Here is a 14,576-nt window from a genome sequence, read left to right on the forward strand (position 1 = left end):
ACAAAACTTACATTTTTTTTTCCATCCGTCTGGATTGTATTTGTTCCGTGAATGTTTATTTCTATAGTTAAGCAAATTATTCAATTAATCTTACCTGTTAAGTACTTCCATTCACAATGTGGGTCTCACATGTACAGTTTTTAAAGAAACCCATTTAATAACATGGCTTTTTATCTCTAATGATTATATCTGGCAATATATTAGGTTAAATAGTTTTACATGCCGTATTTTTCAGTCAGGAAAACTCATGCTATAGAAAGAGCAATATTTATTAAAGCCTAGACAACAAATACTATGTTATACAAATTTTCATTTAATCTTTGACTCACCCTTCCAGGTACCCCTAGTGGAGGAGCTGACTGTAGGAAAACCACAAGCAAGGGTACAGGATAGCTGCCCTGCCATTTAAAAGAAGTAAAAAAACAAGTGGAGGCTGGGGAGGAGGCAAACTGTGATGTAGAGTGAGGACAAATGGCTTGAGGTAAGATATAAAACCCTTTCTAGCTGATTATTGGATGTGTTGTTTATCGAATGACAAATGAGATAGAGCCATTTTACTTACGAATGATCTGTAATAAAGGCGGCTAATATCTTGATGCTTTCGAGTTGAATCTCCAACAGGTGAATTAAAGGAATGCTCCACCAACCAAGCGGACGGTGTTCAACGCAGCTTTATGCTAAAACGACTCACATTATTGATAACCGCACACCAGCTTGTACTTGAAATCGGAGGGATTGGCTACAGTTGATAATTAGAGAAGTGTCAGCTGCTGAAACTATTTAAATTTCAGTTAAATCAAATATAAAGTTATTCACTTATTCACTTTTGAATTTGATTTGAGGCAGTTAGCTTGATGGCACCAGAAAAGCTATTAATCTTAACTTTTGTTATACAGGGGCATAATCTATGAGTGCTATGCTTAAGACCATTACAATACAAGTGCTCTGTATGGCCTGTCAGCTCCCTCTAATTTGTGGCAGCTGCCCACAGGCTCAATTGATCACAACCTTTGCTTGACCTAACCCATTCTGTCGATTAGTAACATCTTTCTTTGGTGCATAGGCCGTATAAAGTCTTAAAATCAATTTGAAGAGAAAAAGGTTCAGGAAAGCATCAGGTTGAAACATGGAGACATTGTGTTTTTTATTTAGCAGCCCAAAGGACAAACTTCTTTGTCTAAACGTGGCAACAAAAGAAGACATCTAGAAAATGCCGATCTTGGCATTCGTCGTCTCTGTACTGTTATAAGGTGGCTGTCAGGGGTAGTATTAAAAACACAGGTGAAAGACGGCAAGTCAGAAAGGAAAGGTGGGTCTACCAGAACCAACCCATTCAACAAGCTCCCTGAAGCATGTCAGGAGCAAGCAAAGGGAAGTCTTACACGTCCGCGGCCCAATTCGCTCATCACTTCACTGCTGATATTGAAATTCCGAATAAAGGAAAGAAAATTGTAGACAATGACCACTGGGCCTAGGACAAAATGCTCACGGATGTTATCAGCATCTGAGTAACTAAGCTGCAAAGGCCCTGGTGACAACAATAGATGAAGGAAGAAAAGGAAAACGTGAGGAGGCCTAGGCCTCAATAAGGCCTGGAGCTGCACATGCTGCTGTTTCCTTGGAAACCAACCATGCTCCTAAGGAGGTTTGATGGGCCATTGTGTACGGGACACAGGATGTGTCATACACCAGATGGTCGTGTGCTGTATAATTCAGTTATCTGTCAGAAGACACTAAAGGAATGTAGGCTGAAAATCCCTACAGAAGACAGAGTGGGGCACCATCTGCTTCTTGAGACTATAGGCACCCTTTCACCATACGTAGGGGGGTCTAATGATTACCACCTATCAGAAAGAGTGCAAGTGGATTATTTCAGGTTCACAAACTCTGTCTAGCAAGGAGTCGCTGGAGGTCAGGGACCTGTTACAATGTAACGCCATGAATTTATAATATAAAGGGGTGTCTTGTCGTTGAAATCTGCTCAACAGCATCAAGGATTATAAATTAGTTGTTTTGTTTGGAAACAAAAATGACTTTGTTTTGACTGATTGAAATCCTAGTATAATTTCATTTGAATATTATTGATTCTGAATGTATGTGGGGTGCTGCATGATTGTGAAGATCTCTCTAACTTCTTGAAAGCTCTGAAATTTGAGTGCAACCTTATTTGCTGGTCATAAACTTTACAGAACCTAATCTGCATCACAAAGCCCCTACATACATTGATTTATTGGTGGTCCTGCTTTAGTTAGAATAGTGCACTTTATCCTGTCATCATTATAAAAGCTAGAAATAATCTAATCATTGGCAACAGGCAATAAGGTTAAATTAAGTTCTCCCCTGCCTTTTGTTGCTGGTTTTATCATTTCAAATTATTGCATTCCCTTCAGAAAAAATGGGGGCAAACTTTGCAAAGTTTGGTCCATAGTGTAGAATTACAAATGACTTCATTAAAAAAAAAAAAAAAATGTAACTTAGAATTGCAAATGATCTCATACAATCAATTATAGAGATAACATCTTTCCTTTGATTAAGGGATCAACTGTCTGGATCAGTCAGATATCACTGGAAACCTTAGAATTCCCTAATTAAGGTGCTAAATGTAATGTATAGCTGTCTACTGAGTATTCTAAGGTATCTAGCAGGGTATTCTAAGGTATCTAGCAAGACATAATAATATGTTGTTCCAATGCTCCATCTGGAGATGCCAGAATTTTACTGTTGTGGAATACCATTGCTGTGTCAAATTACCTACCTGGTGCCAAACCAATTCTAAATGTTATAATTTATTTTTTTAATGAGATCAAACAATGTACAATACTTATAACAATTTTTTTTTTTTTTTTTTTTTTTTAAATAGCAGAATCTCATATATTCTAATCACATTTGTTCAATTTTTTTTAAAAAAAGTGTAAAACATTTCCTATTGGGTTTTACTATAGACCACCCTTTACCAGAGTGTGGGAAATATTACAGTCCTCTTATGGCCTCTCTGAAAAAGACAATGAGAAAAAAGGCGCCAGTTTGTAACAAATTTTTTTTTTTAAGATGGACACATGTTGTTTTAAAACCTTGACATATATCTTAACTTCTAAGACTCGATCCCACATATCCCACAATTCCTTTCAACGTCCTTCCCCTGCCTATTGGTTGAGCAGCACGTTCGAAATTCAAACTACGCAGAACCATGGGGCACTTAGCTTAAATGTGTTTAAGCTATTGCCTGTCTCTGTTGAACCAAATACTGTTTTGTGTTTACACATAATTTTTTTATTCATCGACAGATAAGTTCTGGATGCAAGTACTACAGTGCTGACACTGCTACAATTCTTTTAAGCAAGGTTTCGTGTAAATGTATAAAGAAAAAAGGCAGTGTATATTTTAGCCTTAGTACAAGACCATGTACGGAATTAAAATTAAATAATTAATTTAAATTGTTAATCAGCACAATAAAAAGTCACTGCACCTGCTCTAAAACAGTTTGTCATTTTTCAATCACATCTAGTGAATTTTATTCAAATATAAGTGATAAGTTTCTTTTGATGCTCAGTATATATATATATATATATATATATATATATATATATATATATATATATATATATATATATGTGTGTGTGTGTGTGTGTGTGTGTGTGTGTGTATATTCCAAGCAGAGACATACTGTCCGTGCACTACAGTGCTTAATTTTAACAATTGTGCTGACCAATAAAAGGCAACTATTGACACACTGTCAATTTCTGATATTTTATTTTATACATTATTTTCAAAACAAACAAAGAACCACAATGTGTTTAGACACAATGTGTAAACACAGTCTACTCTGATTGTACATGCCCAGAACAGCATGTGTGTTTCAAAATCTTATATTCTCAAGGGGTTCTGTCTGACAGAAGTCTATGGTATACACACAGACAAAGTGTATGAAAGACCAATGGATGGTTATGCATTGCATTGTAAGTATCCAACATGTTACATCCACTGCCTGCAGATGCTCTTTTACAACATAAAACGAAACTGAATTACATGATTCGTCAATTAGTTGATTGGAAAACAAGCACCTCCTGAAGAAGAAATGATGGAAAAACTAACGTGGGAATGATCTTTTTCAGGTAGCCTAGCTAAATTTTTTAAATTTTGTTTCCTTCATATAAAATTAGATACAAAGTTATTATTTATTAGAATTATTGTTATTTTGTTATAGGTTGGTGTGGTAGAGAGAAGGCATCTAGTCTATTTTGTTTATTGAAGTTCCAAAAAAAGAAAAATTGCTTAAATTAATAGTACCATATTACCATTGGTCTAATTACTAGAAGGGGTGTTTTAAGTATATATTTGAAACATTAAAGCTAATAATTTAATCTCATATTTTAAGTGAAGTTTTTTTGTTTGTTTGTTTTATGAATACTTTTTTAAATGTATGATTTTACATTGAGAAAAAAATCCTGCGCCATTCAAATAAGGACTAATTTATGTTGAGTACTTATGTTCTTTCTATTACTGTATGTACAGTATATATATATATATATATATATATATATATATATATATATATATATATATATATATATATAATGACATCACTTGTTGTTTTACATGCGATACACAGTAATATTTATAACAAGATAAAATGAAGCTAAGTACACATAAAAAAAATAAATAGAATGGTCTAAAGGTGAGAAAATTGACACATAGTTAAAACCATTAGTGTTGTGATAACCCAATAAACATGTATTTGTTTTATAATGTACATAAAGTAAATTATTTTAAATTATTACCTGTATAGAAGGTCTATTGGTCTACTGAGTGTTAAGGAATTATGGATAACCTATAGCTGTAGCTAAACTTAAGAAATGATTGGCAATGTTTTATAGAAGAATGAGATTATACAATTAGTAGGCATATCTGGATGTGAAAGACTGCATTCACAGATAGAAACCTGAGGCAAATGGTGCCCATATTAAGCAGTTAATGCATTTACATTTAGGGTATTTTCTGCAGGAAGATTGGTGGTGTGTGATGATTGTCTTAGAGTCTTACAAAGCTCATCATTTGGTGTGTTTACCCACCAGCTTTAATTGCACACTGAACCACTGAATGCTTTTTCTTAACAGCAGCACAAAAGGGCCAACAGACTTCATCATCACTCTTACTAGAATAAATTTATGTTAGGATCTCAAGCTTATTACCTTATTGCTGATTTTATTGCACAGGATGGGGGACCCCTGCTGACAGTGGTAGGATTTTAGTAGTCACAGGCTCCCCTGCCTACTGTGGCCAACTGTGCAGTCTGCTGCAACACATCTGCCCTCGTGTCCTTTAGGAATGTCACGACTAACACAGTGCATCCAAATTGAATTCATTACTTAACAGTCCGGATTTTGGTTTCCAGCCAAACTCCAGAAAATGTTTTTCAATAAAGTGAATGAGAGGAAAGTCCCAATTTTCTCCTATTGACAGAAATGTAAAGTCACCTGTGATATTAAGGCAATCCCTCTATTCAATATTAAGGACACCATCAGCAGTTACAAATGTATAAATTACCTCTCTAATAAGACCAACATTTTATAAACTACCAAGCATCTTTTTAAATGATTTGGTTTGTCTCCTTCAACACTGGATGCATATTTTCTGAAGAGCGAAAGTTAAGGATAAATATCTAATCCGTGCCCAGGTCTGAATACTGCGGCTCTTTAACTAAATATTAATTTTGAAACTTACTCCCCTGTCTAGCCCAGCTGCACTGGATACCTGTAAAGTTCAGGATTACTTTCAAAATTCTCCTGCTTGCTTACAAGGTCCTTCATCATATAAGTCCAGAGTATCTCTCCAACCTGCTGACCCGCTATGTCCCTGTGCGCAGGCTCAGGTCCTCTGACTCAGGCTTGCTTGTTATACCCAAAGTGTGCTGTTTTAGCTTCGTGGCCTCAACTCTGGAACTCTCTCCCACCTTTAGTTCATGTAGCTCCCACAGTCGCTTGCTTCAAATCAGCTCTGAAGACCCACTTGTTCTCTTTTGCTTTCAATGCTCTTTAAGCCTGATATCTGTTATTAGCTGTTCTCTAAATTGCTTGTTTTTCCCTCCATCTTATTAGTATAATTCTGTATGACACACACATCTACAATGTTTAGAATTAACATCCTAGCCTTTTATTTAATGTATTATTTCTGTATGTAATGTATTTGCATTGTTTTTTTACTACTTGTATTTAATGTACTTTGCCCTGTATTTCAATGCGTTTTTGTATTTTAATGTATTATGCATTGTTCCTCATTATCTACTATGAAAGACGCTATATAAAATAAAGATTGATTGATTGATTAACTTTCTGAATATGTTTTACCAGTTTAATAGATTTTATTATTCAACCAATGTTGTTTCTGTTTAACAAATACTAAAATACATAATTTATTAATTGCTATATTGAGATTCTGTTTTGTAAAAGTACAGTTTGGCATTTCTTTTATCTAAAATGCTTTTCTTTTTTTTCAGAAATACTGATTTCACCAGAAGGGTAAGTCAAATCAAATGTATTTATACTTTAATACAAAATAAAACTTAAAAAACAAAAGTAACCCAGTCCAACCATGAATAAATTATGCGAATCCTTCATGTAAGTAATTTTATAGAAATACATTGGTATTGTAATGTTGGTGTTCTCTGTGTGTGGTTTGATTTATTTAGCTGTATTTTATTTTATAGATAAAGGGCTATTACAAGGAATAGCAGTCCACCAGAAATATTGCCTGCCTGTGTGTGGTCCCTTCAGGGCTGGTAAATGATATCAGATGTCTTCTAGCCTGTGTATTACACATGCAGAAATTAAAATGTATTACATATAATATTTTACTGAAGATTGTCTTTCCTCAAACGTTTTTCATTGAAGTATTGCTCACGTGCAACGTTTAAATACAAAAATCCACATTGCGCCGGTGTATCGTTGAAATGAAAACCTCTTAATTTACAAAGAAAAGGCTTTGTGCTAGCTAATCAGCAGTTTTATGAGTAATATACTTGTATGTGGAGGGTCTAAACTAATGCAGTCAGCATGAAAAACGGCCTATAAAATGTAAAATAAAATATAAATTGAAACAAAATATTCCCTGTTACAAGACTGTAATGTAATAGTTTAAGATAATTACCTTCTGTCTACTGCTATTTATTATTTATTTCACAACCAAAATCCAGAACCCATTGTTTAAGCTTTAATATAGAAAGTGTAAAAGCAGGAGGATCTGTGTGTGTGTGTGTGTGTGTGGGGGGGGGGGGCTTATGGTTTTATAAACCCACTGCTGTCACTACAACTGGTAATATGGCATAAACCATTTGAGATGCTGGCTTCACTTATTTGTTGTTATGGAAACTCCTTGGCCAATGGATAAAGGCATCCTTCATTTTGACCGACAATCTAATACCTTGTTTCCATGGACAGCCAACTTGAAATACTTGCGAGTTAAAGGTCACGACGTGCATTCGCTGCAGACAGTATTACAATCAAATTGTCAATGATAAAAGGTAAATCCATCCAGATATTCTTTTGCATTAGTTTCTGGCGACTGGTAAGTAGAACAAGGGAAGATGAAGCCAATTTGCTTGAAAACGTTAAAAGTAGACAGGATATTTCCATCAATCTGGAACTGATCTGATGTGATCAGAAACCCAGAGGCACTGTAAACTGTGCCTGCTATGTAAAGCATTTTTCATGTTCTGCTTTTTTTTTACAAGGTTTTAATTAAGCAACAGCGAAAATTGTTTATGCCAGACTGTTAGAAAGTTTGTAACAAAATGGTTGATTCTTATTGTTGACACGTTGTAGATATTACTAAAGGCACTCACCATGCAGGTATGGCAAAGTTTATAAACAAAATAAAAAGTTAAAATAAATTAGTTCTGCACTGTATAAAATAGAGCTGATTTTACCAGTGCTTGCTAGTCTAACTAATTAGAAGGCCTTCTTTGTTTTTCTCCAAGTTGCCATTCAGGAATTGTGCGATCCCTTCTTGTAGTGTCAGTATGTAGTAATATTTCTTTGGTAAATTGTTGTTTAAAACCTTAGTTATCATTGTAATGCTCTTAATGTGATATTAATTGTGTAACTGTTTTACGTGGTTTTCAAATTTATTTTGTTGCATGCTTAATAAATACTAAATACATCTTTCTAAGAAGAGATTCCCAGTATCGAGTCATTCGCTCATGTTGAACAAACACAATTTATGAACTTTGAACAGTCTGGAATGTGGTCTATTTTTGGCTTGAAGTAACATGTAAATCCACCATCGTTTTCAGAGAGCGATATAATAGGATACAGTTTACTGTGGAGGTCACCACCGAGATCCTGAAAGCGTTACCCCAACAATCAAAGGTATCTCTTTATCCCCTGCAGTTTTTGGAGGTCGCTTAATTTATTGCTTTTAAGAATATATTAACTGCCTAAAATAGTCCCTACAACCACCTAGGGGAGATTACCCACAGACAGCATTGCTATTGGCAACATTGTCATCCACAGGCCCAAAGATGCTCCTGTTCCTGGCTCAGGACTATGACAAAGACTGCTGGGTGTTTAAGGGTGGAGGTGGCCTTTGATGCCATGGGAGGAGAGGTGTGATGTGGTACCCCTGCCCCTGGGTGTATTTTTGGTTATTTTGTATAGTTGGGTTATGTATCACGGGGCAGTTACACTGCATATTGATATGTGAGCATGGGGATGTGGCTATGTGTGTGTAGTGGTGACAGGGAGGCAGTTAAAATCCTGCCTGCAAAAGCACAGAGAAATGGTGCTGGAGCTGTGAATTGAATAAACGATTAAATTATTTATTAAGGCTCCAGCCACAGGTGTATAAATAAGGTGAACTCGGGTGAGCAAGAGTTTAGTGTGTTTGGAGGCAGAAAGAGGTAAAACGAAGGAAAGCTTGAAAAATCCTAACAATTGCTATGAGTTCTGGTTTAACACCAGCACAATACTTGTTTATTCCATGTCTGCTTGTTTTGTTTGTCTTGTTTGGCCACTGTGCTGTTTTGTTTGGGAGTTCAGTGTTTGTTCCTGTTTTGTGTAAACCTTTTAGTTTTGATTAATAAAGAAACGAATGCATTCGTGTCTCGCACTGCAGTACTGGCCTTTGTTGTTGGTTATTTCTTTCGGGTCTGACCTCATCCACACAAGCCATTGTGTGTAACATCCTTGTTTTATCTGGCCTAAACTGCTAATATCTGGAGACATTTAGTACTAATAGTATTCAGTTGACTTTATCTGCTGTTTTGGAATGTGACTGTACATTGGAAAGCATTTGTGTTGACATCTGCCGTGCACAGCATGTGTTACAAATTCAACATGAAAGTGCTCTAGTTCATGGCGGTTTTCATAACCTCCAGCTGACAGCCATGGAACCAAAATAAGGAAGTCCACCGGTTCAGTGTGTTACAAGAAAAGCAAAGTTGAGAAGTTCATAGTGAACGGAATGTAAACACTGTACCCTTGCCAATTATTACTGCACATATTAATGTAACATTGTAATCCTATGCATGTAGTACTAGTGTGTTTATTGACGACAGAGGTAAATCTACAAATACAATACTTTTTATTGTATAATGTATTAACAAATTTACATTAAGATTAGTTATACTGTCACTGGCATTGCTGTGGCATATAATAAGGTAATAATGGAACTCTTAAGTCAATTATTTGAATGAGACAGTTCCATAATTACAGAGAAACACTTTTATACTACAAGTTTACAGCAAGTTTTTGATTTATTTAGTTTTGTTTCTATGAAATAATCATTTTAGTCCACGAAAAAGTTTTGAGGGTGTTTTGAGCGTCCGTGTGAAGAGTTTCGTCAATAAGCAGTGGTATTAAAATGGGTGTCATTAGTTAGTGTCTTCTTAGCCATGCCTTTTCTTGCTGAAATGATTCTTATTCTATGACGTCACTGTTTCAGGTGCACCATGAGATACCTCAGTCTGCATGCATGTCAATCTGCCTAGCGCTCGAGCGCGGACAGTTGAAAGTTTAAGTAAGGAATTTTTTTTTATTTTAAAAGAAATATATAATACTTAAAAATGTTGACAGAAAATACTATAAATCAAATTATTGTATTAGAAGACTTATCCACTGTAACAGAGACAGCTACTGAAGGTAAAAAGCTTAGCAAAGCAATACGGTCTCCAAAGAAAAAAGAAAAAGCTCTCAGTCTGCTGTTTTGGCAGCTGGACATATTGGGCCTAGAGCGAATGTAACCTCTCGTGGTTTAATTGAGAGTGAAAATGCAATTCTCTCAACAGATAAGCATAACCTGTTTTTCCCTTCGGGGACGGGAGGTAAAGAAGTTAAGGATAGCGCTAACTCTGTGATGTCTGCAATTTTATCTTGCACTGACTAAAATGTTTGACCAGTTTTAAAATTTTGTGGACCTGGCTACACATTGTAAAGATGATTTTTCAGCCAGTGACTCAGACGGTGGCTGCGAACCCCCACAGAAAAAGACTAGGTCTGATGATGTGGTGTCTTTATCGACAATAGTTTCTCCTCAAGCTAGTCCTCAGGAACCAAGTGCAGCTCAAGTAAAGCTGGTGAGTCACATCTAAATAATAATTATGTTGATACCTAGACATCTAGAACTGAATGGGATTCTTTAGAGCAGGATGTCATGTCTTTAGAAAAAAGTGTCATTCTAGACTTGCATCAATTATCAAGTCTACAATGAAAAATCGGAAAATGAAATATCCGAGACCCTTGAACGTTAAGTTACTACAACAAACTAAGGTGAACCGAATGTTGTGGTCAAGGCTGTCACAATCCATTCACACAAACTGACTTTCATATTCAAAAAGTTGAGGTTTTACTTACTGAGTTGTTTGGCGACGACCTGGATAAAGTTGTTAAGAACTTAAAAGGCACTAACAACTTAGTTGGTCATGCTTTTCCACGTAAAACTGGCAAGCATTTTTTACGTCAAGACTAACCTTATGCACGAACCTTTAAAACTTTAAAACTTTTATTTACCTTGAACTTCTGATATCTCGCCAGGTAACATTCTAACAAAATTAGTCTCTAACATAATTAGAATAGAAAAACAACATGCATGTAAAGAAAATGTTATTATTATTGCTAATATATTTATTTATTGGGGTCTTACTCTTTCTTAGTATAATTTATCTGGACATGTACAATTGTTGAATAGTCCATGCAGTATCGAGTCAGACTCAAAACTTGTTGTTGGAGGCGGGGCGTCATTCAAGCAGACAGGGAGTGCTGGTGCGGAAAGAACTGAAACAGGGTAGGGAGGTTGACTGGCTGATTTTGAGGGAGGGTGTTGTTTTGGATCTAGCCGATGACAGAATTGTGGACCAATTGTGTCTTCCCTGTTGATTTGCTGTCCAGTAGCTGCGAACTGAGCCCTTGTTACGGTGTCCTGTCATAGACATGATTTCCCCTGTCTTTAGACCAGCGTCAGAAAGTATGTTTAAGTAGCTTTTTATGTTATCAGATTAGTTGTAGATTAGAATGTTAAGGGAAAAAGCCTGTATTTATGTGCGGATTGATTTTAAAATGTAATTCAGTTAAGCACTTTAACGTTTCAGCAGGCATCTATGCAAAATAGAAGCCCGCTAGATCTGGAAGGTGATTGGCTGTTCGCATTCAATTGTTTTCTAATAAACTTTGTGATATATTGAAAATTTAAGATGGACACTCTAAAGACAATTTTACAGTTAATCACTCCTGAATGTTATATGGCATATATTGATTTAAAGGAAGCATATAATACCATACCTGTTGCTTATGAAAGTGCTCCACGGGTCTTTACAAAATTGTTAAAACCCCCAATGTCTTTTTTGTTTTTTTGGATATACAAATGCTGCTTACACAGATGACATTTTCCTCCTAGGGGACTCATTTAAGCATTGTACTAATAATGTGCAGGACACTAAAGATCTCTTTGTGAGCCTTTTTATTCATAAAAGAAAGTCTGTTTTTACTCCAAGTACTAATATTACTTTTTGGGGGTTTACTATTAATTCTATGGATATGTTAATTAGGCTGACCCAGGATAAAATTGATACAGGCTTTTTTCTAATCTACTTAAAGCCACTTCATTAACTATAAGTAAAGCAGCAGCAGTTATTGGGACTTTAGTGTCTTCCTTTCCTGCTGTGCCCTATCGTAGCCTTGAAATTTCTAAGAATCAAGCCTTAAAAATTCAGAAAGGTCATTTTGATGCAGTTTACATTCAGTTGCTAAACTGGCCCAATTCGTAGCGCAGCTCCCACAATAACTGTTTACCTAGGTGCATCCCTTGTTGGTTGGGGTGGTGTAAGAGATGATCTCTCAACAGGAGGTAATTGGTCAGAAATAGAGGCTTCTGATGTTATAAATCGACTGGAATTGCGAGCAGCATTTGCGCTGAAATCTCTTTTTAGGAATATGTGTCTGTGGTAATTTTCTGTCTGTGCACTTTATTAATTCATGTGCAGTTGTACTGAGACTCCAATTGAATGATTGATTAGCAATCGAATCTTGGTACAGCTGCATAAAAGCAACATGTTTTCACATACTCTGGGTTGTGTGTTTGATGAGTGGAGAACGGGATTGGAGACGGAGGTAAAGAGAATAATAATAATAATCATTAAAAAGAAGCTCACCCTGTTTTGTCTGTTTGGTCCGTTTTGTTTGTCTGTTTATTTTGGCTACCAGTGCCGTGTCCTGTGGTTTTTGTTTAATACAACTGTTTATTTTCTGTCTGTCTGTTCACTCATTAAATGCTGAGTGAAGCCATTCACTCAGCTCCACCAAAATCCATCTCTCATTGCTTATTTCCTGGCTCTGGTCTGACACCACCCACTCTGGCCGTCTTTGTGACAGCGTCATGCACACATTTTAATTAAAGTGGACAATATGACAGCTGTTGCATATGTTAATTCTATGGGGGATTAGATGGATTACAGCCACATATTTACCAGGTACTCTAAACATACTTGCAGATAAGGAATCTCGCATTATAAGGCAATCTGCAGAGTGGAAACTAAACTAAACTAAACTCACTGTTATTTGATCTCTTTGCTACTAGGATTAATACACAACTTCCAAGATATGCTTCCTGGAAGTCTTACCCTGACGCTGAATTTATTGATGCATTTTCCACTATTTGGAATTATATATTTTTTGATGATTTTCCATCTTCTATCCTTAACAGGTGTCTAAAAAAATGTTGTTGGAATCAGGGGAGTGCATTCTTATTGCCCCAGTATGGAACCAAGCCTTAGTTTTCAATGCTACTGAACTATTAGTGGATTTTCCAATTTTGTTGCCACAGGACCAGACATTATTACAGTTGCCAGGGTTTCAAATGCCTCATCCACTTGCAAACAAAATGAAACTGAAAGGCATGCAGATTGTCAGGAAATGTTTCCAAAGTCAAGGAATTTCAGAGAGGGCTGCCAACCTCATTATTCAGGCCTGGAGACTTAAAACACAAACTCAGTATAAAACATACATTAAAAAATGGTTGGAGTTTTGTTATGAACACCGAATTAATTATATAAAAGCGAGTGTTCCACAGGGTTAAGATTTATATTTTTCACAAAGGACTATGGTTCTGTCTTCACAACTAGAAATGCGTTGAGTTTTGTTATGCCTAAATATAATAATCTTTCTTTTTCACAGCAAGAATGTGTGTCCAGGGCTGTTAAGTGCATGTCTCAGCTACGTCCAAGCTTTCCTAGGTATTCTAGTATCTGAGGTCCAGCAATAGTCCTAGGATATCTTAGAGGTTTAAGTGTTACTAGTGAATTGTCACTTAAATCAGGTTGGGATTACACTGCACGATTTTTGCAATCAGTAGACGCAGCACCACTCGCACTTATCGATTGAACTACGATTTCTCGCTGTAGATCAGGGATTGCAAGCTAAACACACTACATGAGATATCTTGTCACGGACTTATGCTTATTTTCATTGCAGAATTGTAGACATCATTCGAGAGAATCGTGGACCCAAGCGAGGAGGCGATCGCTGTTGTCTGTGGATTGTTTTGCACAGGGAAAAAAAGAAGGAAAAAAAGAAGAAAACGCGGAGAAGATCCATTTGGACGCACAATTGGCTTAATAGACGTGGCCACTACAGACTGATGATGCAACTCGAGTCGAGGTGCATCAAAAAAGTACAACATTCGCTCTTAGTACAAAATATTTATTAGATTAAAAGATTGGTGTGGGAGATTGGTGATCTTCATCAGAATATCAAATTCTAATGAATAATTTGAAGACTTTTAAACTAATAAATTGGGGGATCAGTGAAAGTTGTAAGCCCATTCAGGCACAAACTAGCCAATCAGAGCATGCGGAGGGAAATTCAAACAACCTCTTTGTTTGAAAAGTATAAAAGACGACTGTAAACATTAGCTCCTTGCCCCTCGGATCTCCTGACTGCTCCTCTGTTCCCTGCTTGCTCAGATTCAAAGGAACTGCAAGACTGCACCTGCAGCCCTCAGCTCTCATTATTTGTCCATCGAGGTCAAGGGCCCTGATGCTTGGAGAAACACAAGGTAACAGAACGTTGAAACTTGACTGCTGTCCAGGCTAG

The 14,576-nt window shown here is 36.3% G+C and overlaps 1 long non-coding RNA gene across 1 annotated transcript; it reads left to right on the plus strand.

Moving 5' to 3' along the window:
• Positions 1–341: 341 nt before the first annotated feature.
• On the plus strand, positions 342–14,576 carry LOC121294313. The gene is made up of 4 exons (XR_005946764.1): positions 342–481; positions 6,494–6,515; positions 13,956–14,141; positions 14,447–14,576. It is a non-coding gene; the product is annotated as an uncharacterized LOC121294313 (long non-coding RNA).

The sequence above is a fragment of the Polyodon spathula genome, chromosome 19, assembly GCF_017654505.1.
Source record: "Polyodon spathula isolate WHYD16114869_AA chromosome 19, ASM1765450v1, whole genome shotgun sequence".
In the NCBI taxonomy this organism is placed as follows: Eukaryota; Metazoa; Chordata; class Actinopteri; order Acipenseriformes; family Polyodontidae; genus Polyodon; species Polyodon spathula.